The sequence below is a fragment of the Eptatretus burgeri genome, chromosome 8 (assembly GCF_056783735.1).
Source record: "Eptatretus burgeri isolate ZD-2024b chromosome 8, Ebu_testis_v1, whole genome shotgun sequence".
NCBI lineage: Eukaryota > Metazoa > Chordata > Myxini > Myxiniformes > Myxinidae > Eptatretus > Eptatretus burgeri.
The window spans coordinates 18188011-18214450 of NC_140968.1; the positions used below are offsets into that span (position 1 = coordinate 18188011).

General features: G+C 38.8%; 1 protein-coding gene, 1 long non-coding RNA gene and 1 pseudogene across 2 annotated transcripts in view; 2 read left to right on the forward strand and 1 right to left on the reverse strand.

Annotated features, from left to right (window-relative positions):
* Positions 1-26440, reverse strand: part of LOC147021223 (uncharacterized) — a 95049-nt gene that overhangs the window by 2711 nt on the left and 65898 nt on the right. The window lies entirely within an intron of this gene.
* Positions 17-24495, forward strand: LOC147021224 (uncharacterized). The gene is made up of 3 exons (XR_015061335.1): positions 17-289; positions 390-569; positions 17288-24495. It is a non-coding gene; the product is annotated as an uncharacterized LOC147021224 (long non-coding RNA).
* LOC147021225 (U1 spliceosomal RNA) lies at positions 13293-13438 on the forward strand (annotated as a pseudogene).

Sequence of the window (26440 nt, forward strand, 5' to 3'; positions counted from 1 at the left end):
AAAGTATTTTCATTTTAGGGTTAAAATAAGTTCGATTGCTTGAGAATGTATCGCCCACGTATTTCACAAGTTGTCTCGCCCAAACCGGCATTTTCCATCTAGTACACACCCTGGAAATTCCAAGATTACGTAATCCCACTTCCTCAAAGTTGCTTTAAAAGTCGACGCTCACTCATGCACCGTTTGAAGGCTTTATAATTTTTCTCATCTTGTGGATTGAAAAAACGACTGAAACATGAACTATTTTTCATCTGATGAAGAGTCCTGAATAATCTGGAGAAAAATATTGGTAAGTTTGTGTATGCTTTCTCTGAGAATGACAGTGATGCAACTGATTATTAATTAAATCACTGTATGATTAATTATTATTATTTGTTTTCTCCTAACAGCCTATCTTCATTGCTAATCGCGTCTGTGGAGAACGATTTATTTGAATTACACAACAAATGCATACAGATGTATAATGTTATTCAAGAGATTTATTCCTTTCATCTTCAATTGAAAGGAATCATTACCGAATGTGAAACATTGTTGACACCTCCTCTAATCTTAAAAGGCCCGACTTCAAGGTGAGAAATACGCACGTGAATGTATGAGTTTGTGTGAGTGTGTTTATCTGTTTGTCTCTATATTTCTATTTATCCATCTGCATATATCTGTTTATATGTCTCTGTCTATTTATTCATCTGCCTATATGTCTCTGCTTATCTCTGGCAATCTCCATTTCTCTGGAGTTTTGTCACATTTTATTTCTATTTTTCAGTTTAAACCCTTGACTGGATGAAACAAGCATACAAGTTAATCATCTGCGGGAATCTGACATGAAACTCAAGGCATCTGGCGCAGACTGCTTGGAAATATTGTTACGAATTCGCGTCCGCCGGCGTGCGACCGCCGCGTAACTCCAATTGCAGCCGCGTCGCCCACCATTCGGACAATTGTCGTGAACCTCCTTGGAACTACCACCAGGAGCTAGTCACGGGTGGGGGTTTAACCTCACCACAACCAGTCCGCATTCTACCCGCGTGAAATAGGGTGAATCGCCGAATGTCGATATACCTAAATACCCGCGCGGGTAACCTACCGAGGAGTTGCACCACGCCGCAGGTCGGCTCAGGACACGAACCGCTTAAGCGGTTCGTTCCGTACTACAGGGATAACCGAGCGGTGTTATCGCCGACCTCGACGGTTCCGATTACTTTACCAGGTGTTTAAAACTCACTACCAATTATTCCACGATTCAAGATGGCACTTTCAAAAAAGGGAATAGGACGCAACGAACGGGGAACAGTTCGACAAGCACATTTACTCCACAAACAACACAAGCAAGACCATTTATTATGCAGCACACGTATTCACAAGCAACAATCAAGGCAGTAATGCAATTTACAGGCAAGAAAACAATACAACCAAATAAAGCAAAGTTCATTTACATGCACAGACACTTTAGCAGTTTCTACTTACAGACACGGCGCCACAGCATCCATACAAAAATAAAAGAAAAGAAAGACCTCCCTTTAGAGGCTCTTGAGTCCACCTCCCACGACCGTTAGCGTGGTCTCGCCTGGTTCCGACCTCCCACGCGGCCCCCGAACCCTCTCCGGCACCCCTCGTCCAGACGCGCAGGTCCACCACAGGCCGCACTGCGGCGCCTCCCATCCACGTCTCCACCAACAGGCCACGCCGGGCCACGAGCGCTGGAATGAGCGAGGAGGAAGGGAGCGCGAGCTTTTTGGAGGAGAGACAGAGAGGGCAGAGAGAGCATCCGAGACAGCGAGCCCCACATCTGTTCGCCTTTTGTAAGACGGGGCTCCGCCCTTCGCTCCGCCCCGTTCGCGGCTCCTCCTCCCTTCTCGAAGCTTCCCAAAAAGTGGCGTTCCTCACTCCCGACTGCGTCACACTGCGCGTCCACCAATCGGGGGCGAGCCGCCCCACCCGCTTCTGTCACACTCCTCGGAGAAACAGGCCAGAAATATCAGCGCGCCATCGAAACACCTTCTTTTTTTCCCCTTGCGTTCGATGGTTTTCAACACGGTTTGGGTTGTAGCGTGGACAGTGGAGGATGGCGTTCGTCAGCGGGGGTAGTGGCGAAGATGGTGGTGGTTGTTGTGATAGTGATTTGTTGCGTGGTTGTTGTTTGCGTGGAGGTTTGTTGCGTGCTTGGCATTGCGGTGTACTTGGTGGCGCTCGTTGTTGTTGGTGTGTAGGTTCAAAATAACGAGAGGAAAAAGAAAAATGGCTACCTCAGAGTCGCAGCCCGGTGAACACACAAATTCCCTTTAAACAACGGTGTGGAACTAACTGCACATAAACTTACCGGCATAACTGATCTAAGGACCTTTCTGGTGTTGTGCAGATTTCCATAGCCATAACAATATTATATATTTTTATAACTGAAGATTTTATATTTTCAATGTTGTTTAATTATAAATGCATCCCTTACAATTATCTGATTCTTAACTACAAAAAAGAATAAAGACATGAAAATGAGGGGGGGGGGGGTAGGTGCGCTCCCCTCAACGACCCATCACCTCCCTCATCCCACCCCCTCCCCTCCCCGTGTGTGTGTGGGGAAGGGTGGGGAGTGGGATGAGGGGGTGGTGGGTCAAAGGTGGGGGCACACAGGGGGGATGAGGGGGTGGGGCTTGTGTGGGTGGGGTTTGTGTAGGTGGGGTTTGTGTGGGCGGGGTTTGTGTGGGTGGGGCTTGTGTGGGTGGGCCTTGTGTGGGCGGGGCTTGTGTGGGCGGGGTTTATATGGATAGATGGATGGGTGGAGCTTGTATGGATGGGTGGAGCATGTGTGGATGGGTGTAAAAATATTTGAATAAAATAAACATGTTGTGTGTGGAGAACTAATTAACTAATTATGTGAATATGATGAATGTGGGTGGAGCTTGTGTGGGGTGGGGATTGTGCATGGGGTTTGTGTGGGTGGAGCTTGTGTGGGGTTGGGTTTGTGTGGGTGGAGCTTGTGTAAGGTGGAGTCAAAGTCAAAAAAAATTCAATTTCTCTTTGTCTTTTGCAATTCCTGTGAATAAAATGAACCTAAAATCTCTTCCACTTCTAAATCATATACCTGAAAAGTCCAAGGAACTGAATCTATTACATCAACAATTTTAAAAAGCTCATTTGTCCATTGCTTTGCATATCCCTTTTGAAAATGAGATTTTCACCTATATATTCTTACAATTTCACCAACATTGAACTTAGGTTTTCTGACATTAATCTCTTTTTCATATTCTAATTTTGTAAATGTTTCTGACGGTTTCATTCGTTGACATGTGAATCGTGTCATTATACTTATCTACAATATCCTGCAGAAAAGATGACCATTGTTGAGAACCGAGTTGTGTGAATTTTTTATATGGTCTCTCTTTTAAAGAATGATGAAAGTGCTCAATAACAACAGCTTTTCCTTCATTAAAGGTACTGTATAATGTAATGCTGTTATTTTTTAGAAAATTCATAAATGTCTTGTGATAAAACTCTCTACCCTCGTCAGTTCACAATTTTTTTAGGTTTTCTCTTACTTTTATTAAATATCTATTGAAAGGCTAACATAAGAGTATTACCTGTTTTGTTTTTTAAAGGGAAAACCACACATATCTACTCCTCAAATCAATAACAGTTAAAGCATACTTGTACCCCTTATCATTATTGAGTTCAATAAAATCAGCAGTTGTTCAACAAAATCAAAGTTCAACAAAACCAAAAACAAAATCATTATTGAGTTTAAAAAAAACAAAAAAACAAAATCAACAAAAAAAAAACAAAATCAGATATAATCAACTTCCTTGGAATAAACCTTCCTTCTATGAAACTTTGTGAATATTGGTTTATGTAATTCATCAGCTAATTGCTCTTCAGTCTTAATGACATCATGAGAGCTTATAAGTTTTTTGAATTTCCAAGCGCCAAGTTTCAATTTAGTACTGATCATCTTCTTCACGATTAACCTATCAACTTTTTCTCTCAAGGTTGGATTTTGTATCAGAGACAAATTATATAACATTTCTCACTCAGCTTCATGCTTTTCCTCCAAAGTTGTGGTATTCCCATAATCAATACCATGCCTCATGCCCACTTCATCAACCCCATTGATCGGTTTTTTACTGCATGGTGTAGGATTGTCTGCCTCATCTAATCTTTTCTCCAAGTTTGTGCCCGGACCACAGAAAGAATACCCTGGGAGATGCAATTCCCCTGGTATTCCAGTAGTGGAAAATTTACTTCCTGACAAAATCTTTTGGAGATCTCCTCCGAGTTTGTGTTTGGAGATAAATTGATTTTTTTTTGAACCACACACCGAACATGAACCTTTTTGTATAACCCTGTTATTTTTACTTTTAAAATATGAAATTTTTTAGTATCAGTTTTCTTTTTACATTTGAGACAATAACTCATTTATTTATGAGAAAAATTCCTACAGAGTGCAAAAACCTTTTTAGTTTCCAACATGCACATTTGAATCTAAATTTATAAAACATAAAGAACCCTTAGAAACGTCTTTACTCTCTCCTCCATTTATTCAAGGAAAAAATGAGAAACTTCAATTAAATACAATATCTTTCTCTTGAAAACGATGTCAATAGTCTTGTCGAAAAAATTTCTAATAGACTCGTCAATTCTTTGTTTTCCTCCTCGGTGCGTTGAGATTCATTAATTTTCTGTAACACCCCCAATCTTTGTTTTATCTCACTGGTTTCCATATTTTTATATTTATTTATTCTCTCCTTCTCTCTCTTCTCTCTTTCCTCCTTCTCTCTCTTCTCTCTTTCCTCCTTCTCTCTCTGCTCCCTCTCCTCCTTTTCCTCCTCTTCTCTCTCTTCTTCTGTCTCAGTTTCTTCAACTCCTTCCTCATCCCGTACTATCCTTGAATCACTTACACACCATAGAATATCAGACATATATTCATCTTGTTATTCCTGTACCCAAAATAATTTTTTTACAACAGGATACCAATAAAATTCTCTCTGAATTTCTAAAGGAGCCTTACGTTTTCTTAACTTTATAATTTTTTAATTAAATCCAAAGTTGTCAGTTTATCAACATCAGTATAAAGCCAATCTTTTATTGAAAATACCTCATTCTTATGTTGTAGAAAATATTTATTAAAATACCGAATACCCTTTTGTTGAAGGTATGCTTGGACACAGAAATAATAATTTTCTTGAAGCCTTCTTGCTGTCATTTATGTTTTAGAAATATATGACAGAATAATATTATGACATGAAACACCTCCCCATCTTCCCAGAGTTCAATCATTTTGTATTTCCTTACTTATTATGAAAAATCCTGTTTTTCTGTTTTCATGATATAAACTAGGGCAAAACCATTATTATATTTACCCTTATTAAATTATTTTATTTGTTGTTCAGCAATCGTGCTTCCACAAAACTCATTCTCTATACCAAGTGGATAAAATTCTTCCTTGCGAGGCTGATTTTATTGTTCCAAGTCTTCTCGGTCACTTTCAAATGACCAATTATACCCGAAATCATTCATATCATACCCCCATTGTTCTATTCTCATACAAATGAGACGCCCTTCTTTATAAAAATTTATTTTAATTGGAACTGTGAATTCTGTATGACCTGAAGATAAAATCAACACTTCTGTGTCTTTGGAATACACAGCCATTTTATTTAAGGATATATATTGTGATAAATCACTTAATCTCACAAAGTCATTCGCATCAGTTGGGCTTGGATATTTTATTAATTTGTCAGCATTTTTCATATCAATATTTTTGTTATACTATATTTCTGTCATTCAGCCTGTGCCTTTGTGTAATAATTTGCTTAATCAATATCCAGTTCTTGGGATACACCAAAAATAGAAACGTCTTTACCAACATAAGTCATTGATATGAGATTAAAAATAATTTCATTAAAAAAATATTTTTGTTGAGTTGAAATAACACATATAGGCATAATTGACCACAACACTTGGAATTTAATTATTGGACTTGAAATGTTTGATAAACACCATTATGTAAGAATTTTATGACTTCAACAGGTGGTGGAAGACCAAAACTATCAAAATAATATTTGGCTTGATAATTAAAAATACAAACCCAATGAGAACCTTTCCCATTATTATCTTCTAAGTTCATAATAAAATTCTTTGTATGTTTTGGCATGTTTGTTAATTCATCTCTCATACAAATAACCACATTATGAATTTTTCATTTCTTACAATATTTGACAAGTTGTAAATTTGATGTTGTATTCTTTCCAAATTCTTTAAACCACTCATCAATGCTCATTTATTTATTAGAAAGATATAATCCATTTCCCCTTTCAGTTAATTTTACACCTGCTTGTGTGATAGAACAAAGCATATCTCCAACTAACAATCTCGCTTTATCAGGCAGACTTTCAAGTTTTTCAGCAAAATCAACAATTACACGACTTGCATTAATTTGTTTCTACAACTCTGTTGTCTTTCCAATTCTTTTTGAGCCTGGAGTTGAGCCTTCCTCTCATTGGAAGCTTTCGCCGCTGTTGAAATACCATCCGTCAATGCTCCAGCCGCAGTTAAACCAGCAAATAAAGGAATTAGAAATGGGAGAATTCCTCCACTCGTCTCTCTTATTGAATTTTTTTTTTTACATTGGTTTTGTCATTTTAATTTTAAGTGAGCCAGTATCGTTCAAGATTTTCACCTGTTCTCTTGTGAGAAAAACTTCAATTCTTACACCTTTTCTCTGAATTGTATTAACGTTAATCGTACAAGGTTTTTGATTTTGAACACAAGATGATAGTTTATGAAGATTGATTTGATGAACATATACCCCGGTTGGTACTTTGCCACTCATTTATTTCACAAAAAATTACATGAGACTAATCATAACAGCATTATCTGTAATTTTGTTTCTTCCAAAAGCAAACAATAAGTATCAACTTCTTCACTCTCCCCAATTTCAATGTATAGGGAAGTATCCACTCGATTAGACTTTATGGTTTCCTTTTGTCCACTCACATCAAACGCTTAGATTGGATACAAACTTTTAAATGCCGTAATATCCAAAATAGGTTCTTCATTTCCATTACTTTCACACACCTTGTATGCTTCAGCAAAATCATTTTTTCCCAATTAATTTCCAATCTATCTCGTGGATAAAATGTTCCATCAAGAGAAACACAAAGTTGTTTCACCTTAGCATTATCACTCAATGCATTATTCTTATCAGTAGTAGTATCGCCATCTGGTTTAAAAAAAAAAATGATCCACAGACATTGTGGCTTTCCTTCCAGAACACTTAAATTCCACGTGTACGTGGTTTAGTTTAATTTGACGTGTTGATCTTCTTTTAAGGTATGATACATTGAGTGGTTTCTTTGAGTTAAGTCTTCTATTCAACATCTCTTCTGTTTTAAGATTAGGAGTATATTCACCAATATGCCAATTCATTTCATCAATTACAAATTTATTTTGATCACCAAAAGCACATGCAACACCAAAAAGTAATCTATTTTCATTATCATTCCTTTGTTGTTGAAATCTAATTTTAAGACCATGCAGAACTTTATCATGATCACAAAATCCAAATATACCTTTAAGAGGAACTGCCACAGTAAAACTATAAACTGATTTTGTATCATCATTATACATTCCTTTCCTTTGACTATATCCAGGGTCAGTGTTTGTTCCCGTTAACATATCAGGAATAAAACCTTCTACAGCCCCCTTTCCCGTTCTATCACTGAATTAATATTGTGTAAATTTCATCATTTCAGATACAGCAGAGACATAATCAACCGCTTCAACTTCTTGTGTCCCAATGTATAAACGAACACTATCAAACATTTTCCAGAAGAAATCATTTACGAGTGTAGCGTTTGTGTTATTTCCAGCCTTAGTGAATTTAAATTTACACAACAAGAAACTTTTGGATAATTTCAAATAAGTTTGTTGATTATGTATTACAAAACTTTTTGTACCATTTGCATTCCAGTCTGTTCCAGTTATTGCATTTATCTTGAAGTAATCTTCTTTTCAATGGAGTTTGAGATGATAATAGTATCATCCAAATCATAGATACTATCAATTGCTTCCCTACTTGTATTTATTTAGGAAAAAAAGATGTTAAAACTTTTCAAACCTTGACCCAAATATTTGAATTATTTTCTGTCGTTCTTGGGGAGACAACTGAGTTTTGCCTTTCTAAATTTCTTTTATTGCTTGTAATTTATGAGATTCCTTTTGGGCATCTTTTATACTCTTTATAGCACCTGCTACATTTCCCACAGCAGAAGCAGTTGAACCAATTAGGTCTTAATGTTTAAGAGTATTTGAACCGATACCCATTGGAGTATCAATTATCCCATCTCCTCTAAATTGATGTCCAACACCCCTTTGTCTCTTTGGTTTAGAGTATCCTCTACCAAGATACATACCGTCACCCTTGTAGTATGGGGAAAGGAACATCCCATCCCGTGGAATTATTTTATATTTGCCCAACTCGTGTTCCCTCACAATAACCATCATATTTATTTATTGGAAAACTTCACACAGGTGAATTCTGATGGATTTTACTTCTCCATAAAAAGAAATCATACAATAATCTTGGTCGGTTATCCTAAAATTTACTCTGTGTATGGTTTTTCCTGACACAGGGAGATAAACCAGATTTTTGGGTTCCATATTGAATTTATAACCAATTGGGGTTGAGTATGCGCTGAATGAAAATATTGTATTTGTTCTTATTCCATCATTATAAGCACCATCAATCAAATCACAGTGAATTAATACCGAATTTATTCCTGAGGATATTTGAATGACATTATCACTCTAAAACATCCCATTAGTTTCAATCTTTTTTGAGGAGAAACCCAAAAACTCTCAAAATGAATTATCAATTGTGAAATCAACCTTGTAGTTATTTTTAAGTTTAATCATTGATTTTGAAGTATGTTTTTGAATATGTATGACAATATTTTTTGGTTCATCTCCCTGTTCTTTCATAAGACGAGCAATTTCGGAAGATATTTGAGAAATCTCATATGCTCCGGGTGAGACTGTTATCGTTTCGTATCCACTTCCCGGATTATAAATAAACTTGTCATTTTTCTCGGTAATATTAAATAAGTTATTATAAGTTTCCATGGATAATAAAGATGCCTCATATTCTTTTGTTATGTCAAGTTGAAGAGGCTATTGGAACGAAGATGTGTGGTCATTTGTTATGAAATTAAAACTAAGGATTGTGCTTCTCATCTTATTTAATACAAGATAAAATGTTTTTATATTGGAATTTATTAATTATTTTCATGTTCATCATCTGGTCTAAAATGGCAGATAATTCATTAAAACAATTGTTATTTCCAGCCTTCTTACTACCTAACAACAATAACAGTCCATTAACTAATTGTGATGGGTCATTTGGAAGAAAACTAATACCTGAACCAAGGATACTTAAAGCCTCAATAATACGTTTCTCCTTCTCATTTCACCAGAAAGACTAACCCTATAATTCACAGAGTCCAGCAGATCAATATATACTCTATCATCATTAGTTTACATATCCAATGGTTAATCAAAATACTTTGATTCATTCCTCACAGATGAAGCTTGTCTTCCATCTTTTGTGAGAAGAAACATTAATCTGGGGGTTAATTAAACAGGGGGTTGAGCAGAACTCAAGAACCTTAATTCATCATTAAATATCAATACCTTTTCTTGAACAAGATGAAATATTGCTGGTTGTTCTGTTGGAATGAGTCCTGCTTTGGTTTTTGATTCCGTTGAATATTCATTGTTTTGAAGAGCATTCACAATATAATCAGGTGGTTGATTAACCTCTCCCACTTGTTGAAATAATCCTTAATCATCATATTCTAATTTTCCTATAATATCTAATTCTTCCTCTGTCATTTGACTGAAATCTTTTAACATTTGAAGTTTTTTAGGAGTATATTCTATTGTGGGAACTGTGGAAACATCTTTAATTTTTTCTTGGGAAGTTTTTAAAAGTGGTTTAAAAATTTTCTCTTGTTTTCTTTCAAATGCTTCTTCACCCGTTAGTTTCTGTCTGCGTTTCTTCTTTGTCTTCCTGTTGTTTTGCAACTTTTGAAACCAACTCTTGATGTTTTTTTTTTTTGTATACCTTGGTCGAGGCTCGTATGAGAGCAAACACACAACTCACAGCAAGGAGGCATGAGACAATAGGGGCGGGAGTGGAAGGGACAAAACAGTGGGGAACAGACACATTAGGTGAACTGTGGAAGGGAGAGGGATGGGGATGGGACGGGGAACATGGCGAAGAGAAGATGGACATTTCAGGGACTTTCAGGAAGGAAAGCAGGAGAAATGAAGGAAGTGGGCTTGGGTGGATTATCGGGGGTAGAAAAGATCGAGGATTTGGATGGGGGAAGATAAGAGGTGGTGGTGAACAGCTGTTTTGAAAGCCTGGAGGGAAGAATGGGAAAGAATAGAATGTTCCTTAAATCTTCTTTCTCTTTCTTTCACATCCATTTATTTATTGGAAAATATCATTTCATGAATTATAAAGATCAACAGGGAAATTTTCCTTTTCTTCATCATCCAAGTAGATGTGTTCAAATAAATCCTTGTCTTTAAATATTTCATCAAATTCTTTATTAACATTAATACGAGTTGTAATTTCTTCTTCACCAATACTTGTATCTCTGCTTTTCATACGTCTGCGTTGAGTTTCTTCATCAACATCAAAACCGAATGATAAAATCTTAACCCCACTCAGATGTTTAATAATTTGTCTCATTCCTTCTGGATTAGTTCCTAATATCCCAAGACCACCAGATTTTAGTTTCTTTAACTCACTCTTACAATGTGAATATTTTGTTGCACCAAGAGAAACCTGCTCAAATATTTGGCCTTCATTCCTCAATCGCATATGCTCCTCCACTGAAATATAGTGATAATCTTCACCTTTTACTTCTCCAGGTCTTATTACTCTAGTTGTTGTTGATACAATGCGTATCACGGTGTTTTTTTTTTTTAAGTAAATTTACGATATTCTCATTTGTACTACACAAGAACCTTGATTTATGAAAGTTTTTTCCAGAAGCAGATTCACCCACAAGATTTATAATAATCGTTGTCATTTATATATGTAATCGTTTATAAAACAAAAAATATATCCCTTAATATCTCATCTTGTTTCACAACAATATATTTATATTTTTCAGTCGTGTGCTTCATGTAATCCCCAAATTCCTTTTTACTACATAATGTAGAACAATTATCTCTCCAAAAATTGTTTATCTCTTTTGAATTTAACTTGAATAAAATAAATGTATTAGCATTGTTTCTTATGGAACGACGAGGAAGTTGAAATTATGATTGATAAAGATAAATAAAATTACAAGAAGAATGTCTCCCTCTTGTGGTGTAGCTGTCCATTACCGTTTGGTTCCTCTCAACACAATCATCAAAGATAACGAGGTTCTTTTTTGATTTATCCAAATTTTGGGGAGAAGGTATATCATCCGTATTATCACGAAGAATACAAGTTATCAGTTTTGATTTCTTTTTATATCTCTGTGTGTCATAAAATAGTTGTATTATGTCTTCAATGATACAATCATTTAGATTGATTTGAAGTTTAAATAAACTGATTATATCTTAATTTTGAAGACCAGCATTAAAACCTTGTGATAGTCGTTGATACTCAGGTTGAAAACTCGACTTTGTGAAAATTATTAAATTATCATAATCTCAGAAGTTGGGAGTCAGGAGCATCTTCAAAAATAAGCAGGTTTTTCTACATCTGCTTGAACCAACTCTGAGACATCTTCATGAACTTGGAAGATTATTATGATTGTTAAATTTTATCTTATTTTCCCATATGGGTAAAAAAACCATTCATTTATATATTTGGAAAACAGGTTATTTAATTTATTATTGGCTTTTTTAGAAACTCTATATTTTATCCTAAGTTCGGGTTTAAATTCAAGATAATTCATTATTTTATTTATACAATATCTTGTGTTGATATTTCCCTGAAAATGACAATCGTGAATAATATACTGTATAACAACAATCCTTTGAACATTTCTCTAATGCATTCAGCTTCTTCCCTTGTTAGGAAAGGTATCTTATCACCCTCATACTTTACATTCATTTCTCTAATCAATTTTGTAAAGTAATTCATTTTTGGTGTAAATCTAAAAGAATTATTTTCCTTTTTATATTTTTTATAGTCTTGAATTAGAAGATAATCACAGAATATACATTTTTTTATAGGCTTTTGACTCTGTGTTTAATCCTACTCTATCACATGCAGGACAATTCTCAAATTTGTCATATGGAGAATCAGGGAATTCAAGAGTCTCAAAATCTAACATATTTACAAAGTAAAACTTTTCTTAAACTGAAATTCATCTTCGGTATTGTGGAGGAAATATTTATATTAATGTATTCTAAATTGTAATTGAGCTGGTGTTCTATAAATTTAAATTTTATGCTGCAAGTCGAATTGGCTGTCAAATGAGATTTCAGACTATGCTAAAAGTGCCCCCTTCGCTTTTTGGCCAAGAGTCCTTTGCCCTAAATGTTGATAAAATGTCTTGTTGTGGAACGATTTGACCTGGGCTGATAACAGCCAACTCTTGCCATGAATTGTCATTTGCTTTTTCACCTATAAGACACGTATGCAGTTTGAATTGGCAGCCCCCACCACTCTCCCATGAAAGTATAAAATGTAAAATTGTTTTAGTGCAAGCACGTGTGATGTATGGCATCTGTGGCTTGTACTCCTTGGGATTGACCAAGTACCAAGTAATAATAAAACTCTCTGATGTAATGTACTTGAGATGTGGAAAGTGAATTAATCGGATTGGTTTAGTTAACTAAAAAGTAAGATAAATACAAATAGAACCAAATAATATTGCAACAAAAGGGGGTTCTGTTTGTTCATTGTCTGAAGGGATTTAAAACCGAGTCGGCTAGACGTTAAACCCTGGAAGTTAAATAAGATTCCACAACAACTTGAAGAATTCTAACAACGATCACTACGAGGTTCAAGGTGAAAAATCCACATCAGTTGGTGCTGTGACTCGGATGTGCTTAATCTGCTGGAGGCAGTGCCTGGAGAAACGACAAGTGCTTGAGCAGAGGTAAGCAGAGAGCGTTCCTCGAGGGTGAGCTCTCTTAGCGGGTAACGAATTCTCGAACAAAGAAAAGTACATTGTCAGATAATTTTATTGATCGAAAGAATAGGGTCCTGCAGAAAGAGTCCGTTTTAAAGTAAACGATAAGTACTGTAGTTGTTTTATAAAAGTGCTGGAGGAGAAGAGGAGTGCAGAGGACTTACCTGATAGGAGAGATACTGTGATCATTGAGGCAGTATTCTCAGGGCGAGGCCTATCCATTGCACTTCATATCAGGAGGGAGGTTGACCCTTGCGATTTCCACAAATGTGGGAAACTTGACTGTACAATTTGAGGAGTGCAGAGGGCACAGTACAAGAAGAGGTTCGACGAGGAGCCAGAGGAGCAATTAAATGGGCATGACGAAGCGACATGCCACAGACCGCGCAGAGGATGCGTGAGATATATATATTTGCATTGATACGGACCGGCTGAGAGAGAGGCCGAGGACACGGCTGAGACGCCGAGATAGGGTTATGTTTAAGTGGAAAATAGATAAATATTATAACTTACCTGTTTGTAAGAGTTATAAGAGTTACCTTTTGTTCATTGAACTCACTGGAAGTTGTTTGCAGTGAGGTTGTTATAATATATTGTGTGGAGGTTTTACGGATTTGTAAATGCAATAATTTGCACGAAACATTTTGTAGAGTGCAGGAGACGATTGACCGGCTGGGAGCGTGGCTGGTGATTTGCATTGAGATGCATGTGTTGCTGAGTGAGTGTGAATTCAATTCAATGGGAGTCTGAATTGGAAACGATTGTGAGCTCGATAAGGATTTAAAAGATTACTGGACGATGTGATACATGAATGTCTTGTTAGAAATAATAATATTGCAGCAGATAAAGCGTGAAGAGAGATGGACATTCATAAAATAATATTAATAATTGTGTGAATTACTGTGGGATCTGAGATTTTTGCTTCGACCGATGTTATGGGTTCGTTTTAAAGTCAATTTAAATTCTGTTTTTATTTTTGATAGTCGTTGAGCATGTTTAATATTTGATTGTCGAAAATCTGTAGAAAAAAACTGATATTTTATGGGGTTTATGCCGAGTGCAGTGTCTCAGCGAGGCAATTTGATCGAGCACGTAAGAGGGTTGCAGGTTGCAGATTTGTCACGGGTCACGTGATGCCGTGGGTTTTTGCAGACAAAAGCCTGAGAATTGTCCCATTGGTGGACTACTTATCATGAGGGTCTACGAGATGAATGATAACACTTTAGAAGGTTTAAGAACGTCCTTCATGGGTTTCTGTAAAAAAAATTCCGATGAAAAAATGAATATTTTAAGGTTTTGTAAAAATATTTGTCACACGATCACAAGCGAGTCTGAGACGCAATGTTCGTGAGTGTGCGTGTTGAAGCCATGACAGAGTAATGCCAAACTGGGGTTTTGCCTGTCTTAGAGTTTTTTTCCCCCACCGGATGTGGAGAGAACTTCCTGTTCCTTGTTGCTTGGTGTTTGTGGCACACCCTCTCCACTGAATCTGTTTTAAGTGAAGTCCATTTAAGGAAAAAGTGTTGAAGTTTTATTTAAAAGCCATAGGGATTTTGGATAAATTGAAATAACAATTGTGAATGTTTCGAAGATTCAGGAGGTGAGCTCTTGCTGACATTGTGATGATTTGTGATTACTCAACCCGGCATGGTTGAGTGCTGGGCAAGCTCTGAGGACGTGTCAGAAATGTTTCGAAGATTTTGATTTAAATGTAGAAACGTGATTTGGAATGATTTTAAAAATGATTTGATGATGTTTAGCACGTGGGGCGATTCACAGATAATAGATGATGCCCTCGGATGGACGTTGAAATAGGCATATTGCTTTATTCGTCTGCGAATGTTGAGGGTGCCTGAACTAGTGCTGGGAAGGCAATGGCAAACAACCCAGTGTAACACTTTGATTGATCCAGTCAAGATAAAGTCATGATTTAATTGGACAGACGCTGAAGATTTTATTTTTGATTTATGGATTTTAAAAGAAAATATTGTTACGCTGTGGAAATTCGCAAAACATCATAAAGGTCCTCAGATCAGTTATGCCGCTAAGTTTATGTTCAGATAGATTTCCCCACCGTTGTTTAAAGGGATTTTCTTCGTGTTATCTGGGCTGTGACCCTTTGAGGTAGGTTTTTCTGTCGCTATCGTTATTTTGAACCGACCATATCTCGACCACCATTACAACAACCACAACCACCACCAACCACGCCACAGTGCCAACCACTCTACAATCACCCAAACAACAACCACCATTTAACCATCTTCGCCACTACGCCAGCTTTCAAATGCCATCCTCCACAGACCACGCTACAACCCCCTTTCCGCGTCGAAAACCGTCCGAGAACGCGGGCGTAAAGAACAAGAAGGAACTCCGATGGTGCGCGGCTTCTCCCGCCTGATTTTCCCACCTGATTTTTCCCCGCGCTTTGGTGTGAAGGAAGGGCCATGCGGGTCAAAGTTCAAAGGTCATGTGAAGGAGGGGTCTAATTTTGGGGGAATAATTCCTTGGACCTGAGCCAAAACTGACTTCCCCCGTCCCCCGCATGGCGCGCAGGGAGGGGGCGAGAGGGCACGCCCCTTTTCAAGAAGCCTCTCAAAGAAGCTCGAAGGGAGGCGGAGCCGAAAACGGGGAGGGCGAAGCGCTGAGCCCCCTGGAGATACAAGGCGGACAGCACACGAGCTTCGTGGCTCTTGTGTTTGGGTGGTGGAGTTCGTGCGGTCTTGTCTGGTGGCTGGTCCTGTCATGGTCAGGGTCTGCGAGGAAGCGGTCCGTGGAGCCACCCGTTCATTGGAGGTGTGGGTCGGTGGAAAGTCCGGGCGACGCACCGGAGACGCGGACTGGAGGCGCAGCTCTGCCAGCTGTGTGGCGCGAGCCTGCGCGTCCATGTGGGGAGCGCCGGAGAGAGCTTGCCGGCCACGCGAGCGGCCCGGGATCAGCCGCGGCTACGCTAGCGGCCGTAGGGACGGGACGTCGTGATTCACCGACCACCGAGTGGGGGGTGGGGGGGGAGGTAACCTGCTACAGTCTCGCGGGACCCGTTCGGTCTTCCAGGTCCCGTGTCATAAAGGTCCACGGACCCTGTCTGCCACTCTCGTCTTTGGGGGTGGCCATTCCTTTGCTTTTGAGTGAATGTTGTGGCGCCATCTGCCAAGTAAAACTGTTTAAGTGACTGTAAATAATAATAATATTCGGTTGTAAGGCTTTTGTTTCTGGCCTGTAAATTGCATGACTGCCTTGGCTGTACATACATGCGCTTTTAATAAATGTGCTTGTTGAAATGTTCCCCGTTCGTTGCGTCCTTTCCCCATTGAAAATGCCATCTTGCATCACGGAATAAATAGTTGGGTTTTAAATACCCATTAAATAGAATCGGATCTGGCGAGGTCGGCGATAATACCCGCTCGGTTATCGCTGCAGAACGGAACGGACCGGTTAAGCGGTTCGTGTCCCAAGCCGACCTACTTGGTACGTACGACCCAAGGTACGGTCGCCAGGTTGACTACCCGCGCAGGTACTTAGGTATATCGAGTTCGGCGAGTGACCCTATCTTGTGCGAGCAGACAATTGGCACGGCCGTGGTGAGGTTAAAGACCCACCCATGACAGGGTTCCGGCGTAAGCTCTGGAAAGTCATGACTGAATTGTCCGACCGGTGGGCGACGCGGTTGCGAATCAAGGTTCACGGCTGATCGCATGCCGGCGGGCGCGAATTCGCAACAATATTTTATTGTTTTGACCAAAAGTTGTTTCAAAAAGATTGGATGTTTTATTAGTCTGAAGTTTAAGATGCCTCCCCAAGACCGTGATGAAGTTTGGGAAGGTTCTCGTTACATGTGTGGACGGAGTGTTTGAGCTGAAATTTAAATGATATTCGCCTGACGACAAATTTGACAAATGAGTTGACAATTTTTTTTGTTCAACTTTTAAACTGTATTTAATTGCTTTGATAAAGGAAATGGATTAGTAATTGAGAAGATCAGAGGAAGTGATGGATGGTTTGTGTATGTGAGTTGGAAATGGCAGCAAATTGCTGTTTTGGTGAGAGAGAAGTGGATAGATGGAAAATGTCAGAGATTTAAAATGTCGATGGAATTCAGTGTTGATGATAGAGATTCGTTAAACATTATTTTTGAGATATTTTACGCTCTGCAGCCAAGGTGTGATCTGCAGCTCAGCAACTCAATGTGAGGATGGCCGAGCGGAGTGGAACTCCCATCCTGGGGGGGGGGGGTGGGGGGGATGGTTGTACACTGTTTTGTTTTTTTGACCTGTATGGTAGTGATGGGAATAATCTTATGGTCAAAAGGACCAACAAGTGATACTCATGATAATGTTTGGATGCACGGGGTTTGTTGTCACATGCTTAAACTTGGGGAACAGTAAGCAAATGGTGGTTGTGCAGAAACTGTGTTAGTTACTTTCAGATTTAGCTCATTAAAAAAAAAACTCATTGAGAACGAACCATCATGTTTCTCTTGGTTAAAATTTGAAATGAACTTTCGTTTTGAGATTACAATTTGAGAATCCTTTTACCTAAGGACTTTGATCATCTGTTAAATGAGTATAGGGAAAAGTTACTGAGTATTGAATCAAGATAATATAATGGCAGCTGCTCTGGAACTACTTGTGAATGAAACTGCAAATTGTTTAGCAGATATGAATGTTAAAATGGTAACTGTGCAAAATGGAATTGCTTTGGATTCGGTTCTTGAAAGAAGTAGCTAACTTTCATATTTTTTTGTATAGATGATGGAATATTTTTGTGAAAATAATTATTGATTGGAAATTGGGACCCTGAGAAAGACCATTTGCTTTTACATGGGAATAGCAAATGAGATGAATGTTTTGAGTACACATGCAACTGAGATTTCTGTATATTTTAGTTGTCATTTAGGGAAATAATAAGGAAAGAGATAAAATATTGATAATGCAAGTTGAATGCTTTGTAAGAACCTTTGTCAATCTTGTGGAAATACATGAACCCATGACGTTTACATGATGACATGTTTAATTGATGTTAACCTTGATTTTGTTTTTTTTCGGAGTGTTGAGAGCAGTTTAACTATGCAAATGTACAATTTCGTCTAAATGAAGCTTTGAAAGAACTTCCACCGAACGATTGGACGATGGGGAGAACCCAGATTTGGATGATTGGGCATTCAACACGTGATCATGAAACTACCCCCTTCCTGAGGAGATGAGATGAGCAATGTGAAAAAAAAGAAAACAAAAAAACCCACTGAGGAGAGGGTTGAGCAAAGTCTTAACGTCGCCGTTGTGTGGTGCCTGCCTGGAGGAATGTCTGCTCTGCAAATACATCGTAAACTTGCTGCGGTTGCTTCAATAAATGACGAAGGCCTGGAGGTCCACACGGCGAGTCCTCTGCAACATGTGTTCAATGGTGCAAATGGGGGCTCATGCTGCCACCGTGACTGCATCTAACATGCACAGCTCGCTTGGTGAATGACACCTGATTGCACAAAGTGCTGCTGCGAGGCCCCAGGCTCTGTTAGGGCTGAATCTCTGTTCACCTCTTGAGTCCTTTTCATCTCCTTCAACCCAGTGTCAGGCCCAAGCTCATACTTGCCAACATCTACCTTCTCCTCAGCTCAAGGAGTGCTTCGACTGTGTTTCCCCTTGGGTGCTGCTTTATCTACACCCTGACCTGTTTATCTTCTGACTTCGGGTAGCATGTTTTCAATGTGTGACACATGCTAATGAACAGGCCATAAATTAAATGGAAACGCACTCACTTTTCTGATATGAGCATTCGCTGCCATTGTTGATTAAACTTGAGTAATGAATATCTTTTCTCCTTCAGGAACGGGATATGGTAATCGTGTGTAATATAATTATTCAAATTTTCCTGAGAAGGAAAAAATGGGGGACTGTGGAGGAAATATTTATATTAATGTATTCTAAATTGTAATTGTGCTGGTGTTCTATAAATTTAAGTTTTATGCGATAAGTCGAATTGGCTGTCAAATGAGATTTCAGACTATGCTATAAGTGCCCCCATCGCTTGTTGGCCAAGAGTCCTTTGCCCGAAATGTTGATCAAATGTTTTGTTGTGGATCGATGTGACTTGGGCTGATAACAGCCAACTCTTGCCATTTGCTTTTTCACCTATAAGACACGTATGCAGTTTGAATTGGCAGCCCCCACCACTCTCCCATGAAAGTATAAAATGCTTTGAAATGCAAAATAGTTTCAGTGCAAGCACGTGTGATGTATGGCATCTGTGGCTTGTACTCCTTGGGACTGACCAAGTAATAATAAAACTCTGATGTAATGTACTTAAGCTATGGAAAGTGAATTAATTGGGTTGGTTTAATGGCTAACTAAAAAGTAATATAAATAAAAATAGAACCAAATAATATTGCAACAAATGGGGGTTCTGTTTGTTTATTGTATGAAGGGATTTAAAACCGAGTCGGCTGGACGTTCCACCCTGGAAGTTAAATAAGATTCCACAACAACTTGAATAATTCTAACAATGATCACTATGAGGTTCAAGGTGAAAAATCCACATCAGTATAATCTTCGGTACTTTCACAATCATCTATAAAACTACTTTGATAACTATCGTTTGCAAACACAAACTCTCGGTATCATAATCACTCTCATAATCTTCAAAATCTTCAGTTGAATAACGACTCATAATTAATTAGTAGAAAAAAACATTACCATCTATGTCTATATACTTTTTTTCATTAACAGATTCAACTAATACATTTTTTATATTAAAGGTAATTTTAAAATGATCCATAACTACAATTGAATGAAATGTCATTTCACCTGATATATTAACATCCTTTATTTCATCAGGATTTATATATTTAGGGTTGTTGAAAAAAATACAAATTTCTCCTTCCATATTACAGATGGTCTTATGTTTTCTTTCTTAAGCTTCATCCATAAGGTTTTTATTTATTGATACTTTTCCTTGTTTCATTGCTTTTTCTAGTTTTGAATATATTACCAGAAGGACAGGAGAAACTTTTGTTGGAGATACTTTCATTGATGTTCTTCCAGATATACTAAAAGCCCTTCCACTGAAGGAAATTGAAGAACTCATATTATTTACCATAATTGTTTTTATCCAATAGTTGTTATATTTATCTTTGTTCAATTTTACATCCTTGACATATTTCTCAGTATCTTTAACAAATGAAGAGATTGCTGGAAACTTGTCTTTTGTGTCTTGAAACATTGTATTTATTAAGTGAAAAAAGTTGGAGGATAAAATGGTTTTAAGCACAGATTCACCAATCAACAACCACCATTTAACCATCTTCACCACTACGCCAGCTTTCAAATGCCATCCTCCACAGACCATGCTACAACCCCCTTTCCGCGTCAAAAACCATCCGAGAACGTGGGTGTAAAGAACAAGAAGGAACTCCGATGGTGCACGGCTTGTCCCGCCTGATTTTTCCGCGCGCTTCGGTGTGAAGGAAGGGCGATGCGGGTCAAAGTTCAAAGGTCATGTGAAGGAGGGGTCTAATTTTCATTTCACGAAATTTTCATCAAGAAAATTTTAGTTTAAGTAAAGTTTTATTACATAAACATGGTGAATACAATGTACTGCAATGTTTGTAATCATGAATATAAATATTATAAAAAACACCTTCACACCAACAAACACACATTCAATCTCTTCAGACAAATAGCTCCACTTGACCAAGAAACAAAACATTGTGATAGATGTGATAATGATATTCTTCAAAAGAATTATAATAAACATCTTCAATCACGCAAGCACAAGAACAATGAAGAAAGGGAGGGCCCCACTAAATTCTCCATTGAAAACACTGATGAAGCATTTAAAGGACATATAAAAATAAGATTGTTTTGCTTTCAAGACCCCAGACCATCCTCAACCATGGAAGCTGTTGATATGGTAAAACAAAGTATTGAAACTATAATAAAAAACACATTAAGTGAAATGAAAACTTGTAAGTTTTATATGGGAGTAAAATTGAAAATGGTAAGACAAGACGATGAAACTACTCCCCATATGAGCACAAACCTTCACTTTATCTCATAATTTCAACATTTTGTAAGATGTGATGTTTTCAATGATATCCAGAGACAAGAATAAGATGGTGATAACAGTCTAGTAGGTAGTGGATTTACTATCACAAAAATAATCTTTTCAGATATACACATCTTAAAATCAGATCCTCTTCAAGCATCTTCTTATATTGATTTCACAAAAAAGATAAAACTTAAGAAGGCGGTTGTTAATATTCAAAACAAAGATAATAAATGTTTTCTATGGTCTGTTCTTGCTCACTTACATCATTCACAATGGAATCGTGAAAGGGTTAAACATTATAAGAAATATGAGTATACATTAAATGTTAAAGATTTAAAGTTTCCAATGTCATTGAGAGATATTCCTAAATTTAAGAAAATGAATAATCTACCTGTTAATGTATATGGATTAAGGTATACAAACAAAGTTCAGATATTAAAAATTTCAAACAACTATAAAAATGATGAAACACACATTGACCTTCTCCACTTTACTTCAGAGGAAAAAAGCACATTATGCTTTCATCCAAAATTTCTCAAGATTAACCAAATCACAAATATACAAGATAAAATGTAAAACGTATCCTTGTAAGAGATGTCTCAACTCCTTTCACACAAAAGAATGATTAAATCAACATTCAAAATATTGTAGTAATCATAAATCAACCATAATCAATTTACCAAAAGCAGGTTCAAACATATCATTCAAAGATTTTAACAAATCTATAAAACATCCATTTGTGATATATGCTGATTTTGAAAGTATCCCTGAAAAGATAGACACTGTTTCTCCAAATCCAAATGAATCATACACAAATATATACCAAAAACATACTCCTTGTGGTTTCTGTTATTATATCAAATCATCTGTTGGTGATGAATACAAGTTAGAACTTTATAGAGTGGAAGATGCCTCAGAGGAGTTTGTAAGACGAGTGGAAAAAGATTGCATAAGACGAAGAGAAATAATGGTGAAAACCTATAAACCAATGTCAATAACAAAAGAAGAGGAAAAGGAATTTAGAGAGAACAGTACCTGTCATATTTGTGATGAGGAAATTGAGGGAGAGGCCCAAGTTAGGGATCACTGTCATCTTACTGGTAAATATAGAGGTCATGCTCATTCTTGTTGTAATATTAATTGCAAACCTCCAAACTTTATTACCGTCTTTCTTCACAACAACGCTCACTATGACACACATGTATTTATAAATGAACTTTCAAAGACATTTGGAAATATTTTCATCATTCCAAACACAGATCAAAAATACATCTCATTCACAAAAACAATTTATACATACCCCATAACCCATATCAGATTTCTTGACACATACAAGTTTATGGGAGATTCATTATCCCAGTTAGCATCAAATATTAAAAACTTCGAGTCTAAAATCATGTTTCTCAAATCAAGAAGAGATTGATCTCCTATCACAAAAGGGAATATATCCGTATGACTATATGGATTCATTTGAAAGGTTTAAAGAAACACAACTTCCTTCAAGGGAAAGTTTCTATGGTAAGTTGAATGAAACTCATATTTTCTGATGAAGATTATACACAAGCTAAAAAGGTTTGGGGAAAGTTTAATATTAAGAATCTTGGGGAATATCATGATTTATATCTTTTATATATGATTTATATGACTATTACTATAAAAATTTAAAATTAAAGTATAAAGATAATGTGTCATTGTTATAAATGGATACAGACAGTTTTATATTAGAAATAAAGACTGGAGATGTATATGAGGATATGATTGATAATATTGATATTGTTACGGCTGTGGAAATTTGCGGAACACCATAAAGCACCTTAGATCAGTTATGCCGCTAAGTTTATGTTCAGGTAGATTTCCCCACCATTGTTTAGAGGAGATTCTTTGTGTTAACTGGGCTGTGACCCTTTGACATTGGTTTTTCTTTTTCTATCGTTATTTTGGACCAACCATATACCAACCCCCAGTACAACCAACTTCACTCCCAAATAACCACAACGCCAACCACAACCAAATCACCACAACCACACCACCATCACCACAACCATGATCGCTACCATCAACAACCACCACCAACATCGTTCCCAAATGACCACAATGCCAACCACGCTACAATCACCACAACAATTACGCCACCACCCAACCACCTTCGCCGCTACGCCAGCTATCGATTCCCTTCTCCTCCACCCACATGGCAACCCTCTCCGCTCATACAACCTTCTCCACAGAGCACAAGGAGCGAGGGTATTCGGGAAACGCGAGTGGAAAGACAGAGAAAAGAAGACCTCCAGTTGTGCGCGGATTTTTCCCGCCTATTTTTCTCCGCGCTTGGTGTGGGGGAAGGGTGAGGCAGATCGCTCGCCATTGGTCGGTTCATGGAATGAGGTGCTGGGAACTAAGAAACGCCCCTTCTCTCGAAGCTTCTCGCAGGAGCTCGAAGGGAGGCGGAGCCAAAAACGGGGAGGGCGAAGCGTTGAACCCCAGGAGATACAAGGGCGCACAAGACGCCAGGGGAGGTCTTCTTGTAGTGGACGTCTTCGTGGTGGTTCAGTCTTTTGGTGGCTTCGTGGAATGACATGGTTTTGAGCTGGAGCTTTGTCTTCGTCGTGGTGCTGATAATGCCAAGTCGCGAGGGTTGTGTGCGGACGACCAGCTCTGCCGTGCAGTCGGGAGGAGAGTGCCGGAGAGAGCTCGTCAACCATCGAGGAACCTCGAGGGTGCAGGTAACCTCAACCGTCTCGCGGGACCCATTTTGTCTACCAGGTCCCGTGTCATAAAGACACAAGTGGTGCAGCCTGACCCCCTTGTCTGTGAGGGGGTCTTTTCTTGTGTTTATTTTAGGCTTTGGAATGAATGTTGTGGGCAGAGTCTGCGAAGTAGCACTGTATAAGTGACTGTATATTTATTAATTATATTTGGTCGTAGTGCTTTCTCCTGCTTTTGTTTGCCTGTATATGTGCTTGCTTGTGTTTCATTGCCTTGCTGTACATACGTGTAAATTACAATAAATGTGCTTTGTTGAAATGTTCCCTGTTCGTAGCATCCTTTCCCTATTGAAAATGCCATCTTGCATGGCAGAATAAATAGCTGGGTTTTAAACACCCGTTAAATAGAATCAGATCCGGCGAGGTCGGGCGAAAATACCCGCTCGGTTATCACTGCAGAACGGAACGGACCGCTGCAGCGGTTCATGTCCCAAGCCGACCTGCGCCAAGGTATGGTCGACTGGTCAGCTGCCCGCGCAGGTACTTAGGTATATCGATATTCGGCGAGTGACCCTATCTTGCGAGGGTAGACAATTGGCTCGGCTGTGGTGGGGATTAGAAATCCACCTGTGACTGGTTTTCGGCGTTAGCTCCGGAAAGTCACGACTGAATTGTCCATCCGGTGGGCGACGCGGCTGCTATTAGAGACACATGGCCGATCGCACGCCGGCGGGCACGAATTCATAATAGTGCGATTGATAACCGTAAGAGTGGACACAAGATTTCAATGCAAACATCGAGTTTAGGCATTCAGCTTTTTCACGTGCGGTGGTAGCAGTGTGACCATTTGAGATAAGGGAGGGGATTGGAGGGGGAACATACACCAGAAACAGATTTGATTAGATGCCACCAAGATTTGGAGGAGGGAGAGAGGTTTGAGAGTTCAGACTTGAGATTAGAAAGATGTTGTTTTCTGGCTCTCCTGAGGGTAGATACACACTTTTTCAGAGCTTTATGGAAGGAACTGAGATTCCCCTCAGTTGGGTAAGCTTTCCATGAGGCAAAGGCAAGTTGTTTCAGGACATCTGCATTATCACAAGCTTCAGTGAACCTTGGGTGGGAGGGAGAGTAGGACAACTGATGATGAGAGGGAATAAATCTGTGCCTGAGAGAGAACAAGTTTCTTTGATAGAATTCCCAGGACGAAGTGATGTTGGAGAAAGTAGCGACGGGAGACAAGTATGGAAGTTTGATGGCTGCTTGGAGACCCTGCCAGTCAGCCTGAGTGAAATGTAACTCGATGGCACTGAGGTGGTTCTTCAATAATAGCCAGAGAGAGGGCCACTTTGACAAGCACGTGGTCAAAAGAACCAATTGGAGGGGAGGAAGAACAGCAGATATTTTCAGGGAAATTTGTCAAAATCAGATCCAGAAGAGATCGAGTACCATTTGGTTGAGATCCGGGTCGGGAAGTTGATCGATCGAGTCAGTCTCAAAAGTCTTTTGCTGAAGTGCCATGGCAGGTGAGAGAGGTACCCACACCAAGCCAACTGGCATGATGACAATTGAAGTCGCCACATATGAGGAAAAGAGAATTCGGATGAGAGGAGAGAAGTTGGTCCATGTTTTCAGATAGTGAGGTGTAAATGGAGTCATTACTGTTTGGTGGATGGTACAGTGCACATATCAACATGAGGTGGGAGTGGAGGGAAGCCGTAGCCAGAGGTATTCCTGGGAGAGTGGGGAAGTGAGGTCAGTGCATGGAGAGTGAGGAATAGAGTCTTTGATGAACAGAGCAACTCCTCCACCAGGACGAGGCTCAGGTCCATCAACTGGAGGACAAAGTAACAGGGAGAGATACGAGGGAGTCAGATACGTCTTTTGGGAAGAAAGTTTCTGTTAGGCAGTGGCAACCTTTGCGGAAATATATGTCATGTTTGAGTGAAGGCACGGATATTTGAGGTCCACACTGTTAATAAAGAGGGAGGGAGGAGGCTTTGGGTGCAGGGGATGGGGAGGGTAGGACAAGGGTGGAGGGGTGGGAGGTAAGGAGAGTTATTGAAAGTGTGGGGGATAGCAGAAGAGCTCGTTGAGGGGGCCAGATGAGTAGGAGAAAAGGCTCTGTGCTGCTGGGTTGAGGTACAGTGGGGAGTAATAAGAGAGGGGCAGAAGGCAGTTGAGAATTTGAGGAGGTAGAGTGATGATATGGAGGGGAGAGGGCAAGGGAATGAGGCAGCTTTGTGGATGTGAGGGGGGGGAACTTTGAGAAGGGTGAGTGAGGGGTGAATGGAGGGAGAAGGGTGAGAGGTGGGGAGTTTTTGAGAAACGTGAGAGGAAAGCTTGGAGGGGAAAGAGTGTGATGGTTGTTTTGAGAGGTATGATGGTTGTTCTCACACCATGATAAAGGAGTGAGAGAGGTGAATTGGCACTGAAGTTGAAGTTGAAAAAACCCACAATGGTTGATGGAAAGAGAACACTCCAAACAAATTGGTTTTATTTAATTTTCCGTTCAGAGATTCAACCAAAGACATTTCTTGAGGGAAGTAATAAAGGGGAATTAAG